Source organism: Neopelma chrysocephalum, unplaced genomic scaffold (genome assembly GCF_003984885.1).
Source record: "Neopelma chrysocephalum unplaced genomic scaffold, ASM398488v2 Primary Assembly neopelma1_76, whole genome shotgun sequence".
Lineage (NCBI taxonomy): Eukaryota > Metazoa > Chordata > Aves > Passeriformes > Pipridae > Neopelma > Neopelma chrysocephalum.
Window position 1 is genome coordinate 10,128,026 of NW_020897737.1, and position 23,871 is coordinate 10,151,896.

At 39.9% G+C, this 23,871-nt stretch overlaps 1 protein-coding gene across 6 annotated transcripts in view; it reads left to right on the forward strand.

Annotated features, from left to right (window-relative positions):
* Positions 1-2,374: 2,374 nt before the first annotated feature.
* SYTL5 (synaptotagmin like 5) overlaps positions 2,375-23,871 on the forward strand; it is an 87,901-nt gene continuing 66,404 nt past the window's right edge. For 3 of the 6 annotated variants that reach the window (XM_027689039.1, XM_027689042.1, XM_027689041.1), the window contains exon 1: positions 2,375-2,764. The gene's annotated coding sequence lies outside the window, so the exon portion shown is untranslated. Of the gene's footprint in view, positions 2,765-3,046; positions 3,141-5,088; positions 5,151-5,579; positions 5,631-23,871 lie in introns of all 6 variants that reach the window. The other 3 variants (XM_027689043.1, XM_027689044.1, XM_027689040.1) reach the window with 2 other exon arrangements.

The following is a 23,871-nucleotide window of genomic DNA, read 5'->3' on the forward strand; positions in this document are numbered from 1 at the left end:
ATCCCACAGCAGGTTTCACTGTTAACAACTATGGGTGTTTATTAAAAATGTCTTTTCTGTTTCATGCCACGTGATTTCTTATCCAAAACCTTTTAGTTTAGAAAATTGCATCAATGGCCTAGTTTTCTGGTGTTTACTGGTAGATTAGATTAAGGTGAGGAGAAATAAAAGCCTGCAGAGTACTCTAATGCTACCCGAAATGAAAGCAAACTAGGTTTTGTTCATTAATGTTATTGACATAAACTCTGTGATTTGCACAAGTTCTTCATGTTTGGAAGAAGTTGTGGCTGTGGGAACCAGGATATCAATAAATGTTTGTTCCTTGATTTCTGGGGAATGGAGTTAGCAGTTCAGTATTCAGAAAAGAAAACTGATTGCACAACTGATGTTCCAGAGGACAAGAGGGTTGTCATAGCACTCTGGAAAAGGGCCACAAGTACTGCAATTAATTCCCAATAAAGCTGCAGTCTGGGACCATATTTAGCTAATTTTTGCAGTGATGCAAGAGTTACTGATGCAGATTGAAGTCACCAAAGAAATAACAGCAAGAACACTTTACCTTTGTTTTAAATAGGCCACAGATTTCTGTAATCCTGGTTTACAAAGCCCTTAGTTCATGTGGTCTGTTATGGATCACAAAGGGTGCTTAATAAGTACGGGCTTGTATGGGCTGTGCTACCAAAATAATATGGGGCCTTCAGTCTCTAAGGGCAGCTGCTTTCTGTCCTGACAGAAACAGAAAAGGTCTGTGGTGTTTCTCAGAAATTCTCCTTGTACTTGGGCATCTGGCTGGTGATGCTGTACCTGAGCTCTTGAGCTGCTGTACAAATGCTATTAGCCCTTCTCTTCATAAGCCCCCCCCCAACAGCATTTATAAGATGAAACTCTAAAAAAACCCACATAAATATGAAGCTGATGTTTTAATACTTAAAATTAAATAATGTATTATGGAATATATTCACTTATGTAGCTTTATTGATAATGATTCACACTGTTATAGAGAGAAATGCATTCTTCTGGTAATTGCAGGCAAATGACATACCTAGGCATTTAATTTAGAGCAGATTCCTTCAACAGCTTTTCCTGAACAAGTCAGAGCACCTGTGAGTCACAGATATTGTAAGTATAACGTGTAGCAAACTCAAATTATCCTTCAAAGGGGTTGTATTTATATACTTGCCAAGTAAACATTGTACCTCCAAAGAATAAAATTCCCAACACACACATCATTTGGAATAACACAAGCACTGCAGTTATTTAAAAACAGCACTAGGAATTTGAAGGTAACGAGTAATGTCACATTTCTATTGTGTATAAACCGCAAATTTTATGCTAAGATTTCATATGTGGAATCTGAGCAGTAGATTTTGGTTGTACGCATCGGAATTTTTTGAAAGTGATAAAATTTCACAGCTGTGAGACAGAAAATCTCTTAAGTATTTTCATGTGGCCTACCTCTGTTTGTTGCACCAGTTTCAAAATAGTATTTTAGCATGTTAGGAAATGCACGAGTGCTAAATTAGTTTCCCTATCTTTCTTGGATGCCTGCTATGTGAGCTCTTCAGGTACCTGAGGGTGATTATGAGGGTAAATGAATCATTCAATTTATCTGGATGAATCGAGATGCTGGTTTTTTGCTTCATTACTTTTGAAATTTTGAACATTTTGTAATACTTGTGTCTGTTTGATAAATCCAGCTCACTTGAAGCATTGAAAGTGATAGCCATAAAAGTTCAGAAGTGTTGTACACAGGTGTAAGGAGGACAGCTATGACAAGTGCCTTTTATTATACTCTAAAATACTGGTTTACTTTTTCGATGCTTCTCTCACCCAGTGCACAGAACAGATTCAGCTACTATTTACTAATGGCTGAAAAACCATTAAACCTGTTAACACCTTTTCCCTTTCCAGACCGATCCTGAAAAGAATCACTGAATCGCGCCTTGAACTAACAGCTCCACGCTACTAAAACACCACTGAAAACGAGGAGATAATATTAACGAGGAGATAACATTAACGGGATGTGCACCCTTCCCAGCCCCGTCGGAAGGAAGGGGAGGCCTGCACTGGCGACTGGGTCCCCTCCGGCTCCCCGGCACGGGGCGGCGGTGGTACCCGGGGCGGCAGCCCCGCACCCCGGGAGAGAAGGGGGAGCGGGAGAAGGAGGAGAAGGAAAAAGGAGGAGAGGGGAAAAGGGGAAGCAGGGTCGCTGTGGAGGCACTCCCACCCGGCCCCGCTCCGCCGGCTGCTCCGCCCCGCTCTCCGCAGGTCGGGACGGCGGCATTCCCAGCTCCCGCCCCGTATCCCAGCACGATTCCCGCCGGCGAGAGGCGCTGCGGGGCGGCGGGTGGGGCGCTGCCAGAGCTCGGTAGGGCTCACCCAGCAGCTGGAGAGGTTCGGGGGGACCCGGGTCCCCTCCCGACGGGGACGGCCGGGCGGGAGCCACACCCGGGCGGCTCCAGCCCTTGCCGGGCACAGCGGGAGCGCGGGGCTGCGGGAGGAGGCGAGGTTGGCTGTCAGAGGGCTGCACCTGCGGGCGTCACTGCGAGCCTGCCCGTGCCCCGGGTGAGTGTCAGTGCAGGGCTGTGCGGGCTCGGTGCGGTGTGTTCGCTCCCTGCCCGAGCCAGGAGCCGAGCCCGCGGCACCGGGAGCGGGACTTCAACCTCCCAGCTCCACCGGGCTGCGGAGTTGGCATCGGCAGCCCTTGGCGGCGGCGGGGATGCTGCTGCTTGTACGTGCTCTTCGTCTCCTGCCGAGGTTCTTGGTGAGTCCATCGTTCTTAACAGCAACTGGCTTGGGGTTTTTTTCTGATTTTGTTCTTTTTTATTCCTTCTTTCCTTTTCGCTGAGAGAAGGACCCGTCCTGGTAGAGAGCCTCCCGCGGGCGCCCCGCCGGGAGCGGGGAGAGAGGGCTGCGCTGGCCCCAACTTCCCATACGGAGACCGGGTGCTTCTGGCGTTAATAACCCGACGGGAGGAGGTGCTTGTATATTGGGTTGGGGTTTATTTTTTAATGCTTTCTACCGTGCGTTACTATGAAAATCGAAGGTGGTGGATCTTGCCCGCCAGGGATGCCGTCTGTGATGTTTGTGCCGTGGGAGGGATGCGAAGGCGCTCAGTTGTCCCTGTCATCACTGAGCAGGTGAGCGGCTCTGTGGCGCTCAAGTGAAGATCAGCTCTTGTCGTGTGCTGCCTAAATTTTTCTTCCACCTTTTTGCTTTTAAAAATATAGTCTACTTATTCTTAAATACGATAACGTATAACTTCAATTTTATTGTGTGACTATACAAAGAAATGAGTAAATGATAGAGGATGAGAACCACTTACATAAAGTAGTTTTGGATACTTAATAGCTACTGAGTGCAACTAACCAACACTTATTTCAGCATACCAATTGTGGAGTCAGCGTAAGCTGGTGACTCTCCACACCCAGAGTTAGTGATTTTTGGAAAGCCTTGTGGGAGGAGGGGAGTGTTTGATGAGCAGTCAGCCAGGGAAATAGCCCTTTAAGCGAATGTGAGAAGATACAGGAGCAAGCGGGACAATCACCTGTGAAGTGCACAACTATTACTGTTTTGCTCTATGCTTCAGCTGAGAGATTTGTGCTCCAGGTGCAGCCCATTAAACATTTAAAAGCTTCTTGCTGAAAAGGCACCTTTTATTGAGTGGATCTAAAAGAAAGAAGTGGTTGGATCATTGCTGAGGTGAGGAATGGCTTCTTTACTCAAGAAAGAAAAGGGTTAACAACAGCCAGTGTTGGAAATTTGAAGTTAAACATCCTGAGACTAGTCAGAGTGTGCAGTTTTTTAAAATAAAAGCACTCATTAGACTAATAAGTTCTTAAAGGTTTTTCATCATTAAAAACACTTTAAACCAGGGATGTTTTTTCTAAAGGCAGATTTATTTTTAACAGAAATGGGGAAATCTTATGGGCTATATGCAGGGAGGCCACAACAGGTGATCATAATGAACCCTTTGATTAGGCATATAATCAGGAAAACTGCATCATCTCTGAGCACATGCTCTCCTGTATTCTCTCTTTCCTTCAGTCCCCTAACTTTCTTGATGTAAAAGGGCTTTATAATATTGAGAGCAGCCCTGAGGAAAAGGACTTGGCGGTGTTGGTTGAGGAAAAGCTCAACAAGACCTGGCAATGTGCTCTGGCAGCCTAGAAAGCCAACTATGTCCTGGGCTGCATCAAAAGCACCGTGGGCAGCAGATCGAGGGAGGTGTTTGTGAACCTCTACTCCACTCTGTTGAGACCACACCTGAAGTGCTGTGTCCAGTTCTGGAGTCCCCAAACATAAGAAGGACATGGACCTGCTGGAGTGAATGCAGGGGAGCCTCTAAAGTTGATCAGAAGGCTGGACACCTCTCCTGTGAAGACAGGCTGAGAGAGCTGAGGTTGTTCAACCTGGAGGATAGAAAGCTCCACAGAGACCTTAGAACTCCTCCCAGTACCTAAATTGGGTTACGAGAGAGCTGGAGAGGGACTTTTGATAAGGACATGTACTGGTAGGGTGAGGGGTAATGGCTTTAAGCTGAAAGAGGGTCTATTTAGATTCGATATTAGGAAGAAATTCTTCACTACAAGGTTGGTGAGGCACTGGAACAGGTTGACAGAGAAATTGCGAATGTCCCGTTCCTGGAAGTGTCAGAGGCCAGGCTGGATGTGGCTCTGAGCAACCTGGTCTAGTGGAAAGTGCCAATGGCAGGAGGGTTGGAAATAGATGAAATTTAAGGTCCCTTTCAACCCAAACCTTTCTATGTTTCTGTCATATCAATAGTTAGCTTTTTGCTATTTGTTTTCCTGTGTATCTTTAATATAAGTCATTACCCAAATGCAATTACATCCAGGTTTCTCCATGTTTCTGTTTTGCATCTAAGCAATTATAGTGAAGTTCTGGAAGGTGAGAGTTGCAATGAGAGTTGCTGTTCATAGACCTGAGTAAGGTCTAAGGAATGTGGTTTGTAAGGTTGAAGGTGTGGTATGATTTCCAGACAATATCAGCATGCTTAAACATTTGAAATGATTTCTAAGCTGACTTCAGGACTTAAGAAATGCTTATTAGCATGTTTGACTTTTATAGATTTCATGGTAGGTGAAATTCCCAAATCTTTGTTCGCGAAGCCCAGCCATGAGATGAGAGAGGTAGGTGAAATCTTAAGTTCTTTAGGGAGGGAGAAATGCTTATTTAACCAAAATTCTATGTGAATTATGTCTTGTAGCTGTATGGGTTAGAGTGGAAAGACAGTAGGTATGAAGGATCTTATTAAACAGTTTTCATAGTGATGGTGCAGCTATCTAGTTGTTTGCCAGTCTGCAAAACATGAGCTTGTTACATAATGCTCTCTCTAAATCTCCATATCCAGAGGGATGAATTTCATATCTGATGATTAAGTACTGCCTACTAGTAAGATGTTTGGCCTTGTGGGGTGGGAATCTGTTTGATAGAATGAGGGCTGAACACATCTGCAGTGCAGGATTGTGCTGTGACTGAGCACTTTGTTTCTCAGTTCTTTATTGCTATTGTCTTGCCTACATTTACTCTGCCTTCTAATCAAACTTCCCTCATACCAGGGATGAGCACACTCGAGTGTTTGTTGTCCCAGAGCCTGGAAAGCAGAATAGGTGAGCACAGTTGGAAGAGCAGACCTTGAAGATTAATGTGGGTTTGAGTCCAAGGGTGGTAGGTAGGAGGTATATTTGAGATAGGTGCAGGAAGCTGTTATGTGTGTATTTCTTTGGAATTTTGGAGTCATTTTCTCAACTCTTTATATAGGAGGAATGTATAAACATATACATACAATGTATACCAATGAACATAATATACATACAATATATGCCAATGAAGCCTTCTGCCTTCTTCCTGTTCCAAACAACCTGGCTTTGCTTTATCTTAATCTGTCCCTGCTGTGACCATGTGGCCCCATTCTATGGGGTTTTCCATGCACTGAGGCACAGCTTCAGAGCAGAATCAATTGCTTGGGAACTGAATTTGTCTGAGTTTTTTCTTTTCTTTTTTTTTTTAAATATTTCTCTGCCGGCATCGAAATTTCTACATAATTTAATTACTTTAATCTGTACCTTTTTATTTTCATTGTAACTTTTCCCTGGGTATGCTTTTTGTATTGCTTAGAAACAGAAATGGATATCAGAAATTAAACAAAATTCCATTGTGGTTTGAACTATATTCCACAAGTGAGTATTAACATGAAGCTCTTTAAATGAGCATTTTATTTATTTTGAATAGAGTTGCTAGGCGTCCTCACTTCAGTGAATCTCTGGAATATTTAAATTATCTGAGACTTCCCTCACTGTTAACATAAAAGTACTCTTTTCAGTTGCTTTGCCTTGGTTCCAGGTGAATTTGTCACAGCTTTTTTTGTGAGAGACTACCTTTCATCTCGGCCATTTCCTGTGAGGAAGACAATGCTTCTTAGCAGTGGTTGCATTATGTTGGGATGACTTGTGATGTGAATGCAGCTGAACATGTTCATGTTCATGTCTCTCCACTGGGACTCCAGTAACTTTTGAATTAGACAACCACCTTTCACCTGTACAGCCTGGGAAACTGTGTAAATAGCAGTGTATCAGCAGATGCGAGGAAAACAGGTTCACAGGGTGAAGGACTCCAAGTGTTTACATCATATATTACAGGGATGGGGACAATGTAGGACTTGTATACAGCACTGATGTGTTTTCAGGGCTTCAACAGGTCAGTGGAGCTTGAAGGAGATGTTTGGTTTTTTTTTTTTATACGTATGATAGTAAAATAGCAGATATTATCTGAATACTGTGGAAACAAATGTCTTTGACCAAGGGAACGTTGTTTCCGAGGATTCTGCTATTAGATTTCTGGGGAAAAACAGTGTTTGAAAGCAAGCCATTCATCACTTGGAGATGACATTTTTCATTTGCAGTTACTGCATGACACGGTTAATGGCTTTTTGAGCAATTGTATGTGCTTTGACTCTGAGCTTGCCTCCTCGCTTTTGAGGGCATTGCAGAGGTGTAGAGAAGGTCAGTCTCAGGAAGAGATGTACTTGATATCACTTCTAAAACCTCATTACTTTTCCTGAATTTTTGCACCAGTCCCTGGTGCCTGATGAGTCAGAGAAGAGAAAAATGGAGGAGATAAGGAACCAAATTCCCATTCTTACAATACAAGACCTTAAGAAAATAAATAGGTCAATGACACTGAGGATGACAGAGGCTTAAACACACATGTGGCTTCAGAAGGTTAAGAGAAACATGACATACACTTCATTAAAGAAAGATATGGTCTAGGAATTAGCATCCATTCACTGCAGACATTAGTGCAGTAACAGCAGTAACTGTATTATAAAGTGTGTTGACACAGACAGGCAAGAACATGAGATTTGTATTGGGAATGGGGAATCTTCATCTTGTGTAAAGTAACCCAGAAGACTGGAACATGACAAAAGTGAGTATTCTTGAAACCTGTAGGTTTGAAACCGGTTTCGGTTTTACATTGAAGATTAACAGTAAGAAAACGCAATACAGCTGCCTGCAGGGAAATGTTGCATTGCAGAAGTCACTTTTTCTAGCAGCTTTTTCTACACTAGCTGTTGTTTCTATAACATTTTTTCACAGTTGCCAACTATAAACCAGCTTTCTTGACTCTTGTCGTTCTCTGGAATAAAAGTACAAGTACATTCTTTTCTCCAGGAACATTTCTATGCCTTTGTTCTACAGATATATTTTAAATAGACTTAGATGATACATTAGTAATGTCTATTAACTGTTGGCATCTTTATCCAGATTAGAGCTCTCTTCAATGTTATTACCCATGTTAAGTTTTAGAGGGGAAAAATATTGAAGCTACAGCTAAGCTTTTAATGGGACTGTAGTTCTTAACCCTGTCTAGCTTTGAAACCCTCACTGTCAGAAAAATATGGCTGAGTAGGATGCAATTAGAAGAAGAATAAGAATTAATGCACTGGAGAATAATGATTTATTAGGTAAGGCTGAAACTGAATAAGGGAGAAAGCTAAACCTCCTTGGTATTTTGTTCTGCTGGGAAATTATGGCAGCAAAGAAAGGTGGAGAACTATGAGTAACCTGTGCAAACACAAGTGTCATCTGGCTGCTGCTGGGGTAAGTAAGGAGTGCCCTGAAAGACGGGCATGAGGAATTCTGTGTGCCATGGTGTGTTTGTAAACCCTGTGCTTTCATTAGTGTATGTTTGTCTGGCTTTGGCCTCTCTAGGTTCAGAGCCTGAATGGAGGCCATTTAGGCAAATTTAACTGTGCATTCTCTCAAGATTTCAGCTGCCAGCATTTTGGACTAGAAATAATATTCCTGTGGATTTCCTGTTTTTTCTGAATGTCTTCAGGCATGGGGTTTTTTTTGTTATGATTGTGAGAATCTTTAATGGAATTGTTTAAATGGTATAATCCATAATAAGGTACAAGTATCTCTTTATCAAACCTTTTCTTAAGATTTTTTTAAGACAATCTCTGATTTGACAGGAATTTGCTGTTTGCCTTGAAATCACTTTAAACCACGACCTTGCCATTTCATTTCACTTGTGGAAGGGAGCAGAAACATGTCAAAATGATTTGTGGGACATGAGTTTTGAAAGTACACATTCTCATTTAAGTATCTAAATAATTAATGTAATATTTTTTATATCTGAATTGAACTTATGAGCTTCCTTCTGATTAATTTAGTGAAAACATTTTGATGTTAGTTTGCCACATCATGTTTTCAAATAGGAAAAGACTGTGTTTGGAAGTAAGAGCAGCTAAGCATTCAGCTTCAGGCTTGGTGGAAGACTTGAACCACTGATACCTGCAAAAGCATCCTCACTAATGTAGTCAGCATGAAGCTCATGATTGCTACAAGTGTTTCTGACATTGTAATTTTTCCGAGTAAAGTTGGGTTTTGAGGGAAACAAGGGAAAATAAATGTTCTACAGAATTTGTCTTCAGTGCCCCCATCCTTCAGCTTCCAGTGAATTTGTAGGTGGTTTTAAAACCATTAGATGTCCATTAGTAATGGTCATCTACAGTGACCTGGACAATGTCTGACCATTTCCAAGCTTGTGCCTGGACGAAATTCAGCTTATGCTTTCAAGGGTTCTGATAACAGTATATCCCTTGTGTGGGAAAAGGAAACTCTTCTTACAACCTGCTTCCCTGCATAAGTCAGGCATGCAAAACATCCAGTAACAAAACTTGTGAATGAGTTTGTGCAAGGTAATGTTGTTGAATTCATCGCTTTCCAGAACAGAGTTAGGCTTTTTGGGCATGTTTAGAAACACTCTACGTATTTTGTGCTTTTGCATGTAAGACTGAGACTTTTGGCTAGAAGGTAATGGTGTAGAATTGTTTTCCAAAGAGTTTACTGCCTTCTGAAAATTGCTCTTTCTCTCCCAGATTGAAGGCTGAAGGACATGTTCCTGGGTAAAAGCAAAAAAAAAAAAAAAAGATCCGTGGGTTTTCATTTATCTTGCTTTAAAAGTCTTTGCATTCAACCTCTACTGAGATGACCTGGCTGAAAGTCCTCTTAATAAGCGCAGTCTGTCTTCTTTCCCCTTCCTATGCCTGCTGCCATCATGAAGGTTCTGGCTTTCAGTCATTGAACCTCTGCACTCATTCACATCTTGGTTTATGAGATGGATCTGAGTCAGTGCTGTTACTGACATTACTTTCATTTTAAATGTACTGCAGACTGATTCAGAGGCTCACTATATCTGTAGTGGGCTGCCTCAAAGTGCATAGCAATATCACAAACAAAGCTTTTTTTTTGGTCTGACCTTCCTCCCTTTAATTGGAAAAGTAATATTAAAACAGCAATAACTGTTTCTGAACTTGAAATCTGGGCAATATCATATTTCATTTGATACCAAAGCATAACCATAAGATAATATAACATGGATGATTGCGAGTTTGTTTGGGGTATGTGTTGACATGTATCATGTGTATCAGTAGCACGCAAACAGCTGATCTCAACTTTGAAAACCCCAGGACTTAATGAAAAATGAGAGAACTTTAATAGCACAAGCTGTTTATGGTGGAATGGTTTATTGTATGTGCTTTGTACATGTTTTTTTGATTGTCCTGTCCTCAAAAAGCTAGAAATAATCCAAGTCTTGTTTGATACTCTTGTCTTCTGTCCTGATACAATTCTTCCAATTCTGCTTGGAAGTAGACCACACCTCGTGTATAAACTTGCACTTTTCTGAAACTGCATTTCATTTTGACATTCTCAAAAACGCACCATTTGACCTTCTGGTTCTTTTTAATTGTGAAGGAATGAGACCAGGTTACAGTTTTTAATTGTGACCTTGGAGGAACAGAGGAACGACAAGAGAGACAGAATAATGTATCACCACGTGGCAGCCTGACATATATAGGAATGTGAGGTTTGTATTTTGTTTTTTCTGTGTGGGGTGGTTTTTCTTTTGTTGTTGTTTTTGTTTTTTGTTTGTTTGTTTTGTTTTTAAAAAGGTAATTCTAGTGACAAAATAATTGGTAACAAGACAGGACTCACAAAAAGGAGTGGAGCTGCTTATCTTACTGTAGTCTCTGGTTTTACAGTAGGGATGCTTCTTACTTATGTAAGTGCAGGCTGAAGCCAGAGAAAGAATGACAGAGAGGGTTTTTTTTTTACCCTTCTGACTTCAGAGTGCTCTGTCCCTCGTGTCATCTCATTGCACTGGGTTGAGATTGAATCATGGTCATCAGAGGAGGAGCTGGAATCTATTGCATGCCCCAGTTGGCTGAGTCCTTTCACTTGGCTTCAGGAGGAGAGTGAAAGCACAAAATGAGTCATAGACTGGTTTGGGTTGAAAGGGTTCCTACGGATCATCCAGTTCCAACCCCCTGCCATGGGCAGGGAAACCTTTCACTAGACCAGGTTACTCAGGACCCCATCCAATCTGACCTGGAACACTTCCAGGGATGGGGCATCCACGACTTCTCTGGGCAATCTGTTCCAGTGCCTCAAGACAATAAAAGACGCTCAGAAGTTCAACATTGCAGTTCAACTATAGCCTGTATACTATGAAAGCTGTAGGTTTATTAAAAAAGAATTAATATATTTGTTCGTATACACAAAAAATCTCAAGTTGATTCACAAAGAGGATTTATTTTCTGTTAGATTACTATGCAAATGTTTTCAGACAGTTCTGCTTGAGGACTGCAATGAAATAATGCTCAATTATCAGTACATAAACTGAGAGAAGGCTGAAAACATTCTTTCCATTACTGCAAATACTATTTGCTGACAGTGTAAGGCCCCTGCTGGTATCTTTCCACTTTATTTTTTTCTTTTTTGTCTTGAGGAGCAAAATAAAAAGACCTGTAAATCCTGAAGGATAAAATGCATAGCAATATATTCTCCTTTCAGTGTTGTAAGCAGATACGTAGACAACATTTTGGAAAGGAACGGACTAAAATTATATATGTGAGGTGTTAAAAGTGTTATATTTGTGTTCTTGTGGATAAATAACTCTGGCATCCTTCTATGGGACTGTAGTTTTATGGATGTTTTCCTTTACTGCAATACTAACATGCATACCCAAATAGCAGTTTTTAGGTGAAAGAGGAGCAGCAGCAGGATTATGCAATATCAGGTCTCAAGGTACAGGAGGCAATAAGCAGGAGGCCAGTGACAATTAGCAATCTGGGTTTTGTGGTTTAGAAAGTTTCTTGTTTCCTCCCAGCGGGTTTCTGTTTAGTTTTGAAAGACCTAGAATACCTGAGTAGATTGTGGCTCATTTTAAAAGTGTAGGGAGAAACTTGCTCTTTTGAAAGATTATCTTTAATTAGCAGTGGGAAATACTTCTAATGTTGAAGTGTACTCCCTGTGGTATGATGTTCTTTGTTCACCAGTGAATATGGATAGTGCAAAAGAAAATGGGCCATCTGCATGGCAGTCTAAAAATGAGAATCTTTCAATTGGTCAAGCATTCAAGTAAATGTTTCTGAATTAGCCAGATGTCATTTACTTTCATATTATAAAATGTCTGCATCCTTAAATTAAGGGACTATGACCATATTCTTTGAATTGACTATTAATACATTACAACTTCTCTGTTGTTTTTTAAGGAATCCCACAGCGCTGACCCACCCAACTTATTATTGCTAAATCTCCAATTAATACCTGATGGAGTTTGAGTATTTTGATTGAAAAATACACAGCATAGTGCAGCATAATTTTGGCCTTCTGCTTGTGTGATTTTTTTTTTTGCACTTCACTAGTGTAATACTCAGTAGTAGAGGCTGACTTCTCTCGCTATGTTATGAAACCCCTGATGTATAATGAAATGTAAATTGAAGGTCAGAATGAGGCAATATGTAGAAACAAGTGAACAGTAATGATCATGATGGCATGGTAATGACATGCTGTGTGGTACTTGAAATGTTTTGGATTCTCTAGAAATAAATGGAAATTCTACAAATTACGCCTTTTGGATGAAAATATGTTCAGTGATTCTAGCAGAGCATGCTTTAATGTGCTCAGTGACTGTGCTGGTTTATCGCAATTCCCTGGCTACCTGAGACCTTTTGGTTTTTCTCTAACAAAACATTGTAATAAAGTGTTGGGTTTGAAGGAAAGTAAGAATGGAGCTGAACCCAAATGAAAAATATAATGACAATTCATTTTTCTTCAGCAGAGTCATAACAGTTTATACTGCCAGAGGAGCTGGATCCCTGTATTTAAAGCAGTTTAAACTGGACTCTTTGTTCTCACGGAGAATTCTGTCTGTCACAAAGGATAGAGGGAGTCCCTTTAGTGTCCTTCCAGACACAAACTTAAATGGGTAATTCCCTCACACATTGGAAAATATGCTAGAGGCTCATAGCAGAACTGGAGACTGGTAGTTCTCAATCTTTAATGAAAACTCAGATCCTGTGAAACTGAGATATATGCATGTTCATGGGGGCAGATTTTAAAGGCAAGCTTGAAAATCAAATCAGGCTTTCCAAGGTTTGTGTCACTTCTGGACTGGAACAGCACTTAAATGGAATTGGTTTAAGTAAGTTTTATTCTAGAGTGAGCTTGAAGAAAATGATTGTTGCAGTCACGACGACTTAAACACAAAGAAAATAATTGCTTCAAGCTCTAGCAAAATCAGATAGTTTTTCACAGGTCTAATTATTTCACTCTTGGAGTCCCTTTTCCAACCCCCTGTACAATAGTTCTTCACTGTTTTATTCCAGTAAAAGCACTAAGGACAGAGTGACTACTTTTCCAAAATACTGTTACACCTTCCCCGCATTAAAAGGTTGCAAGTATTTATGTATCTGGAGACCTCGCTGGGGGTGGGGGTGTGAGAAGCTGTGACAAAATAAAAAAACCAGGAGAGTAGTCAGCCAAATGGAAAACAGCTAAATAGGATTTAAGGCTTACAACCTTTAGCTGTGATACTTTGCAGTGAGGTTTCATGACCTGTGCTAGTGCAGTTTTTCATGTTCTCTGAGACCAAAGCATAAAAGCACTCGCATTATGCTAGAAACAAAGGTCCAGGAAGGCTGGTGTTTCAGACTATGAAAGAACAAAAGGAATGGGACAAATACCAAAGAATACCTTAATTTTCCTCCCCACGATTCTCCACAATTCTAAAATTAAATGGAACCAGTGCCCCTGTGCTTCCTTAGTTAAATTTGTGTCTGGACTACTGCAACTAATAGACCTGATAGTTTAAAAATCAAAGCAGGCTTTCTCAATTCTGTGAAACCTCCCAAGCTGAGTTGTTTCTATGCTAATACCCCAGCTATTAGTCCTAGATTTCAGTGCCTTGCTCTCTCAGTCTACCAATTTAATTAACTTTTACACCATTTATAATATTGCTTTACACAAGAAAGTCATCAAATGGACTATTTGGTTTGGTGTGTAGTGTTCCTTCTTTTTACTAAGCAAATAGTTTCAGCTGTTCCAGAAACCTGAATTTCTTTGCTTAAGGGATGACACAGATGTTTATGGGAGTCCCGAAAGACTCTCCCTTCTGGTAAGAGTGGGACCAGAAGAACAGATAGAATCAGTTGATTTGGATGTACTATAAGTGACACAACCATCAATTCTTATAGATCAGGTTGCCCAATATGTCTTGCACATAGTATGTTTTAAATTTTATATTTATTTCATTTTGTATATGTGGTTGATTTTTGTTTATTTGTTGGTTGTTTTTGGCTTTTTTTTTATCTTCACATTCCTCCAAAATCAGCCTGAATTTGATCATTGGGAAATTTGTGTCTTCATGCACTCAGTAGCTTTTGCAAGTCTTTATCAAACTTGTATGAGCTATGCTTTCCCCCAGAAGCTTAAAATGTGGTTTTAACCAGATAAGTTGTAACAGCATCTGCAAAAAGATATTCCCTGACACAAAACACTTCCTTATCCTGTTTTTTAAGTTTGAAGTCCCTGTCCTACAACTTGTATATGAATTTATGAAAGTGGAAACTGTGTATACCTATGACAAAGTAAGAGTAATGTGGTGGGTGTATTTCCTTGTTCTTTTCAGAATCTTCATCTAAAATGTGTCCCAAAACATGAGTGTGAGTACCATGAAAACTTCATCTCTGATGGGTAACTTGGCAAAGTTGTTAGAAAATTGGCCTTTTAATGGAAAAAAATATCAGTTAGTTTTTAAAAGAGAGTCTTCTCTACCCACCTGATGTTATATGCTGAGCGATAAAGAAGGGACTTTATTTGCCACAAAAAATAAAAGGATGATTTTAGTAATTTGACATATTGTGTGTGTTTTAGCGAAATATCTGCCATACCCGTAATATCAGTGAGCCTTGTTATCCTTGATGCATTTTTCATTGAAATAGATTCTTGAAGCAAGAGAAGGGGTTCTCCCTGTGTCAGCTGAGAGCTGAAGTACAGAGAAATTGAGATTTACTGTGGTTTGCATGTGGTGGGTGGCAATTGTTTCTTCTTCATATCAGCCTGCTGCTCCTCTTGGAGGATTATTTTTTTCATATTTTTATATGGTTTTTGGGATTCTCACGAGTAGTGGTGAACTGATGATTAACATGACAATATATCACATAACAAAAGCGTTTAAGAACTTCTCAAGAATTCAGTCATTTAATAATAGTTACATGAAAATCAGTTTTATAGATAGAACTTTTATTTTAGAAATTCCTATAATAAATTACCGAGGAGGTACAATCCAATTGAAGAGTTAGAAAGAGCTAAATAATACTAAATCTGTCTTTAAACACCTTTAAATGAATTGTAGTAAGCTTTGCCTGCTACTACAGGAAAACTGAATATTTGAAAAGCTGATGAAAATTTCAGAGATCAATCCAAGTAAGATACCACGGAAGGTAAATTGGTGGATGGAATTTGAGAATAGTTTCATGTGATATTATATATTTAAGCACATGTGAGTATTACACATTCCCCAGCATTCTGCTGAATTTGACAGTCTAAATCCTACTTACCCAGTTCTGGGGCACCATGGAAAATTAGCTGTCTGAGTAATCTGTGTCTAACAATTAAGTGATCATTTAATCTTCCTTCTCCAGGCTGGAGGGTATGTTCCAGTATCTAACAGTATTCATGTACTTCTGTTCCCTTTGCCTCCACAAGTCATAAGTAGTCTTCTTATCAACTGGCAGCAATAAGGCCTGCACTTAGTACATCCAGGATCAGTGGATTCATTTAGTAAACCAATTTTAGTCCACACCTGTAGACCTGGAAATCTAGCTGTGCCTCTCCTTTTGCCTTTATAGGTAGGACTTCCCTGTTTCCAAACATATGATTGCATAAAAATAAGCTTTTAAAAGTGTTTTTATTATTATTTTTATTTAAACACAATATTTTTGAGTATCCTGGCTTACTCCCTTCACAAACAACAAGGAGAACATCCCACATGTGAGATCATCTCCCATGCAGCTCCTCAGTGATTAGCCAGAGATGACCTCTCCTTGATCTGTCCACGATCCCAAGATAACGCTAGTCTAGCTCAGTGAAAAAAATCAGATTTTGCTCATGTGTTTTGGCAAGGCATCCTTGGCCCACGACATCTCCAAACCTCTTGTTTCTTTTCCTCTGATGTGCAGGCTTGTATCCTTTGCTGTGTCTCAGGAACACACAACTCTGCCTTGAGCTGTGGGATGGATGATTCCTGTGCAGTTCAGATCCTTTGGAAGGGTTGGATCTGTACTAGGAAACTACACCTGGGGATTGGGCTTTCTAGTGGGTTACGAGCAGGAGAGATGCCAAGGTGTGGTGCAGCACAGTAGATTTATCCTCCCCTGTTATCTCATCTGCCAGGTGTGTGGTGAACCGACCACATTTGTTCACTCAGGTTCACAACTGGGGAAAAGCACTGGGGTTGCTGTGAAGGAGACTGAACAACAAAGGGAGCCTAAGGTGGGACTTGAGTGAATCTGATACATGAGATTTGACAGGTCTTCATCTCTGATGGTAAAATTCCCCTTGAGACAGGAGAAATGACATGTTGAGAAACAAAGTCATTGCTATGAAAAAGTAGCTTAATTCCTTTTTTAGTTTTTTGTGGGAATTCGTGTTGTATCTGCATTCAAGGTGAATGCAGAAAATGAGCTTTTCAGGTGATGCTGAAAGAATTGTGAGTAATCCTTGCAAAGGAGGCTTAACTGTGGTTTGGATTTTCGTGAACATGATGGAGCACATCCAAAATAACTTTTTGGACCAATGCATGTGAAACTCAGAAATTAATTCCCTGAGGTTTTTTCTAGTGCTCATAGACCATTGCAGCGGAGGGACATTCGAATCCTGTGGTAGCACAGAAAATGTAAAAATATCACCACCACTCTGTATGCACACTAGTCCTGCAATGTTTTTATTTATTTTTGAAGCTGGTTGAACTTCAGTTTCTTCATGTACTCAGTCTATTGACACTGTGCTAGCAGCATTGAGCTATAGAGTAGAGAGATCATTCACTGATTTTCCACAATTTAGTGATCATAATTGTTGAATAATTAAACTGCAAATGTATCTATTTATTAGTTTATCAAATCTTCTGAGTAACAGCCAGAATATATCAAAATTAGTTTATCATGCCTTGGCTGTAACATTCAGTGATCTCAAGGTTGATCCTTTCATAGAAAAACACATTTCAGTCTGCAACCATTTTCTCTTCCTCCTGCTATGCACCAAAAAGAAAAGAATAAAAGAAGGGCTCAAGTTCTAATTTAATTCAATGAAAGCTTAAAGTTTTATTGTTGTTTTTAGTGGAGTGTTGTTCCCTACTTGAACACCACATGGCAGGAAGCCTTACTGAGGGTGTTATGTGCGCACAGCTCAGCATCCCGTGGTCTCTCTGGGAATATTTGAGTTCATACCGTGTTTGACCTATGGGCTGGCACAACTGCACTGCAGAGCTGTGCCATCGAAAGGGCTGCTAAACAATGCTGAATTCAACTAGAAAGTTCTTCCATCTGCCATTCTCTGTTGTTTTGTGATGTATTGGGCTTCCATTTTTAAGAGACTGTTCAGTAATGCTGCAGGTGTAGCATTTGTACTTAATTTGTACATTGAAAAGGTGAAGGATTGGAGGGAGGAAGGAATCTAAATTTGCTAAAAGGTAACTTAAGAGTTTCTAGGGCTCATCATTTCAGAGGGGAAGGTAGTGCTGTTCTGAGGGTGCTTTAATCCACTGTTTCGGTCAAGTCTTGATGTTTTCCTAATAATGGATTAAAGTATTAAAGTCAATGTTGTCTTCAGATACTATTTTTAACAAGAATTTACCTACCCCTACAGAGGGGGTACAGGTTGCCAAAAGGGATCAAGTTTGCCTCTGTTGTTGTTGGGGCTGGTCTGTGGGCTTTTGGGTTAAATCTGGAGCAGCTGAGAAGTTAAAGCTTCAATACTCTGTTTCCAAGTACAGTCCCCTCAGATTGGAGGAGAATATTTTATCCTTTTGATATGCTTTTAATAACCTAAGGTGTGTTCTCTATGAGGCTGTGCTTTTTGTTCAGTAGATCCTATGTGGCAAAGACAAAGACATGTTATTTATTTATGTTGTTACCTTCTGATTATATTTTCAGCATTTAAACAGCAGTTTAAAACTGCAATATAGGCTTTACCTGCTGCTGCTTCTTCTGCATTATACAGCCCTAATAACATTCTCTATAACTTTGACATTTTTGGTTTTGTTTTGCATATTTTTAAAAGCTTATATAAGAAAAGCTTATAGAAATATGAATCCCTTAATATCTTCCAAGATGGTGTCTCACAGCTGGAAAGGACATTTAGCTTCTGTGACTGACTTTCTTAGTGTCTCTTGCTATCCTGTTGTTGGAAATTATTAGCTTTAGCATAGTGCTGATGATTTTAAACAAATGCTGCAGAGAACAGTTTCCAATTTCCAGTTGATTTTAGATGCTGTGTTGAATATGAATATAGAAATGTGATAATGTTGCTTGTAATGGTTTTCCAGTTTGCCAGTTTTCCTCTGTCGCTATCACTTTCTACTAAACACAGTCATTGCTCTCCTGTTCTGCACTGGTGTGTATGTGTGGCTGTAGTGGATATATATGTAGTGGATAAATATGGGGGGTTTCCCATTAAAAAACAGGTCTTGTGGCTTTTTGGAGGGCATAGAGAAGGCTTTGAAAGGAAAGAAGAAGAGTGAAGGGTTCTTGTTCCCTATAACAAGGTGAAGTATTTTATACTTTAGGGCCTGACACTCAAAGCTGCTGGGTGTCCATAAGTTTCTTGAAAATCATATGGGATTACGGATGGTCAATATACTTGAGAAATCAACCTGTCTGTAACTGGAGTGTCCAGCCATCAGGAAACATTAAATCACCTAAGTGTTTCCCTTCTTGTCCTGTAATGAACCTATAGGATTTTGCTTTTCTAACTAAAAATTAATATATCAAAAATACTATATATAGTTCAGTGTTTGTAAGGTACTTGGATACATGCATACAAGTATGATAAAAAAAGTAAAGTCTTCTATTATTTCTGTATTCAGGAGTGAGAAAATGTGCCACAAATGAGACATGAGCTGTATGGTGAATGGTGAAACTTGGAAGAAATTTGGGGTAGCTGCTTTTTCATGATTTTTCCTGTGTCTTGAATGGAACAGAAGTCCTGTGGAAAATAAAATTTGTGGTTGTGCAATATTTAAAACTTTTTCATATTGCTAAGCAATATGAATAAAAATTGGCACATGTTTAAGATGTTGAACAGCTGCAAGTCTGAGGTAGTACAAAAGGCTGTGCCTAAGGCACTGTGACTTAGGGGGTTTTGTTTTGTTTCCTGAAAAAATCCAGGAATATCGTTCACAATATGGCAACAATTGCTTTGGGGTTTCATGTACACACACACAAGCTTAATTCCTGAGGGTTGGAATAGTGCTGATTCACAAGTAGGAGTTTTACAGCATATTAAATTGGAATGATCAGAAAGTGATCTTGTTTGCATTTTTTTACTCTGATTTCTGGAAATATTACTATGGGGGCTTTAAATTAAAGCAAAAAATTGTGTTTGAACTTGCTGATTTGCAGTAATGATAAAGGAGAGACTAAAGACATAGATGGAGTCAAAAACATGCACTTTTTTTAAAATTGGGGAGGCTTATTCTTCTGTCACAAAATAAGACTTCCAGTTTTTGTAGGTTCTTGTGTGGTCTCGGAGGGGACCCAAATGGTTATCAGTACCCAATAATCTACACGTAGAAATGTGGGCAGTATTTGCTGGTGGGTGGTGTTTTAATACCAATGGACAGGGAAGGTGACTTGATCTAATACTGGAATAAGTCACAAAAAAGTTTCTCTCCTTTTCTCTTTCTCAGCCATATGGGTTTATCCTGTAGGGAGGTGATTTTTTTCTGGATTATCTTGGAAGATAAAATAGTCTGCCCCAGATAAGGTGCATGTATGAATCCTTTTGAGATGGTCTTCTAGGCTGAGAACATGAGCTGTGTGCAACAGCAAGCTGATATGTTAGCGTGGGGAAAATAAAACCAACCCTGAATCTCTGTGCTCCGAGTGAGTCAGTGATTGAATAGATAAATCTTATTAACCTTTCAACAGTCCCAAACTTAAATTGTCCTTATCACTCCCATGTACTCCCTGAAGGCATCTATTAAACTATAGTTGCTGCATATGACATGTAAGGAGAAATGCTCAGCAGTGAAACATGGGTATCTAACATTTGATGGCTGGAAAAAGTGTAACTGTATCCACACTGATAAATTATTAACCATGGTCCCATATATGTATCCTTAGCTTCTAAAACCTGGGTTGGTAAATGAGGAACTTGGCTTCACCGGTGAGGCTGTGATGAGTTGACTGCTGTAGGGTAGCAAGAGGCAGCAGCAGTGGCAAGAGACACTACTATGGGCATCTCCTGACTATGTCCTTGCCATTTTGGAGATGCACTCTCTAGGTGAGGTCATGGGGCCACCCAACCCTTCCTTGGTTGCCTACTCTGTGCACACTGGACCATCTCAGAGATGACTTGTCCCATTCTGCAAGATCTTTCATAGATTTCCTGCTGGAAGTGTGCATCCATTGTGCTTTCTATCTCAAACCCTGACCAGTGAGTAGTCTGACCCTCACATAATGATAAATTTTGGTATCATTTCAAGTGGCATAAGCTGTCTGTATCGCAAATGCAATCAAAGGCTGAAACACTTACTATGCAGATAGTTGGAGGAAATTTTGGACAAAAGGAGGCAGAAAGCTGCTGCAAAAAGGTCAAGTTGTGATTAATATCCCATGAGTGTAGCTCTGCACAGTCTTTCTCCTGAATAATTTCTCTTTTGTCATTTCACCTAAAAGCTAGTGTTCCAGTAATATGTTGCCTGTGCCCACCATCTGTTCTTCCCAAAACCTGGAAAAGTCACCCTAGAGTTGGCAGACAGTCTAAAAGTTCACTTCCAGATTCTTGAACTCTTTTACCTGTACTGCCACTGGAATTACCTATCTAGCTGAAAAGTAGGAGAGAGTTATTGAATATGGAAACAAAGGGAATCAGTAGTAAAGAGACGTGATTAAGGACTTTTCTGTGTTAAAGCAGAAGCTGCTTCTTGAGAGCTTCTGTGTCTTCCTGCTGTTTCTACAGCACCCAATAGTGTTATATTATGGAATTGCTTTGATAGGTCATGGGGAGAAGGATAGCTGAGAAAACTTCTCATCCTTTTCTTATAGTTAGCATAAAATACCATGGTATAGTGTATGATTTATGTCTGAAAAATTCAGAACACTGCCAAAGACTGGACAAGGCCTCAGATCTCATATGGTATTTCTGCAATGGAAATTTGTATTTTCTGTTATGTTCTATAAAGTAATCTTTAGCAGTTGCACCTACTTCCTTCTAGTTTGAAGCACTTCCCACACAGTGATCCATCATGCAGCTTTGAACTTCACTCCTTCAGCCCTGTCCCTGGCTGCTTCTCACTGGCCACTGCTGAAGATTGTGCTGCCAAGCAGTTCTGGTATTTTGTGCAAACTAGACAGAAGCCAGACAGTCTGTTCAGCACTGGTAACTTCAGCTGCATGCCCTTTGCTCGAGAGAGATCCATCTGAGGCACTGGATGGGCTGCACTGAGAGGGTAAAGGGTTTTAAAATGACAGTGAAAGCCATCTCAGATGTTCTTCTGGTTTGATTAACAGTATTTTTGGAGGAATCTGTCTCTTCACTTTGTTGTGCAGTGTATTTAAAACGATGCTGATCCTGTGCATTCTGCTGTCAGACAGTCTGTACAGGCTTTTACTGAAGTTGCTCATTGGACTCATTTGTGTTCCAGAAGATCAGACAGCAGCGTCCAGTTCTTTTCTCACTGATCTCACTTCTAGTCCTCAGTCATATATGATGTATGGCTGCTCCCCACAGATCATCTCCTATTACTTTGAGCTGTCTTGGATGGGTATTTATGTTACAAATCTCACCTTGGGAAGCAGAAGGAAGACTCCACATATTCCACTACCTCCTCTGCCCAACTGAAAGGGATCCTCAGGACTCTGATAGCTGATGCATAACCCAGAATTCAGTCAGATAGCAGTGTAACCTTTGAGATTACATTTTCTAACTAGATTTTTGTGTTGTTTTTTTTTTTCCTGCTTGCCAAAAGAATTTTGGAAACTGATATGCTTACATTTGCAGACTTTCCAAAACATGCCCATTTTGAGGCAGACACTCTGGGATAGCCCAGATGCATTTCATGACAAGATTTAAGAGACCTGCTAGCTTTATTTGCTGTTTGTAAAGAAAAATATTGTAGCGTGGTATTTAATGGAAAACAAAACAAGGCAACACTCCAAGCTCATCCCAATTTCTGATTAAGCTGTTTGTATCCTCCGGTAGGTTTCTGGATAAGCGTCCTTGTGAACAGCTCATTCTATACTGCAAATGAGAAGCAGAATGTATTTGGTCACGTGTTTTGCACACCTGCATTTGAGGTAGTCATGCTTCATCCCCTTCACAGTCAGTGGAGAGAAATGGATGCTACCAGACAAAGTTTCCTCTGACCTTTTAAAAATCTCCCTATGAAGATGAGGTGAGTCATGCCCTAGAAATGCCTGTTTCTCTCTGTAGCTTATAAAGAGGGACTGGAATGATTAGGTCAGAATAAATAAGAGAGGTCACAGAATAGAAACATAGGATGGTTTGGATTAGTAGGAACCTTTAAAGGTCACCTGGTCCAACATCCACACACCCCACCCTCATGTTGTGTAGATGAAATTCCTAAAGGTTTTTTACACCTCTATAGAGAAAAGTCATATAATGTATGATTAGATACCTTTGGTGTGCATGAAAATCAAACTTAGTTCTTCTCATTTCCAGTTGCTTTGTGAAATCAAATAGAAAGTTACTATCATGCACAGTGGAAAATGAGGGTTACTACACCATCCTCCTGTTGTAGAAAGGCAAAAGAGCACTGAACAGGCTGAAATACTGGAGGACTGGATTTCTCACCTCCTACACACATATACACACACGTGCCACGTGCACATTTCCTCATTCAAAGCACTCACACTCAAGGTCTGTATTCCCTTCTCCCCAAATCCAGAACAGGCAGTGGTTTGGTGGATGCTTTCCCAAACAGCTGCTTTTCTAGGTGCTGGTTCCTTCTTCTCTGACTCTGCAGCCTGGCAGCAGTTCCCCAGCAGCCTTCCTGCAGCCCTCTTGCAAAGCTCAGAGAGAATTGAATTTTCGTTTGTTCGTGACGAAAGCAAAGTCAATGACAGAATTTTTTCAAGACTCAGATGAGTCATGAGTTTTTCTGTAAAAAGAAACATTTGATGAAGTTAGGGTACGTCCTTTGGAATACTTTTAGCTCAGCAAATTAGTGAAAACATTTGAATTTGAAGTTACAAATAAATTTCTGTTGTAATTTTTGAAAAATCTTCATCCATTCCTGTGTAACACACCTGCTGGTGTTTTCTGGTGAGAAAAAAAATCAAACAAACCTACAGATATTTCAGCCAATAACTTGCTGCAATTAAAAGAAACAGCTACTTTTGTTTTATTTCTATGTGGGGAAAGGGTGCTACAAATTTTTTAAAGTAAAGAATTGATAACCTTTCTTCAACTTGTCTTAGTTAAATTTCATAGTGGTGAGTCTTGGTTAAATTCATAATTTATTCAGGTATTAAACAAAACATATGTACTGTGCATATTAGAACTTGTTTTACAACTGTGTATAAATCTATTCTACTGTTCCTTGCTTTTCTTTCTATTTCATCACAGAAAGTATACAGACACAGGGATTAACTTCAATGTATTAAGGTAAAGTTCAGTACTGAATGAATACTGCCTTCATACATGCTGTGACTAAGCAATAAGACTGAGATGACTCAAGCCCTAAGTCATATTTTCATGGCTGATTTAACATTGCACAGATGTTATTTGCTAAACAATAGCAAAAATATTTTTCCTTCATTCA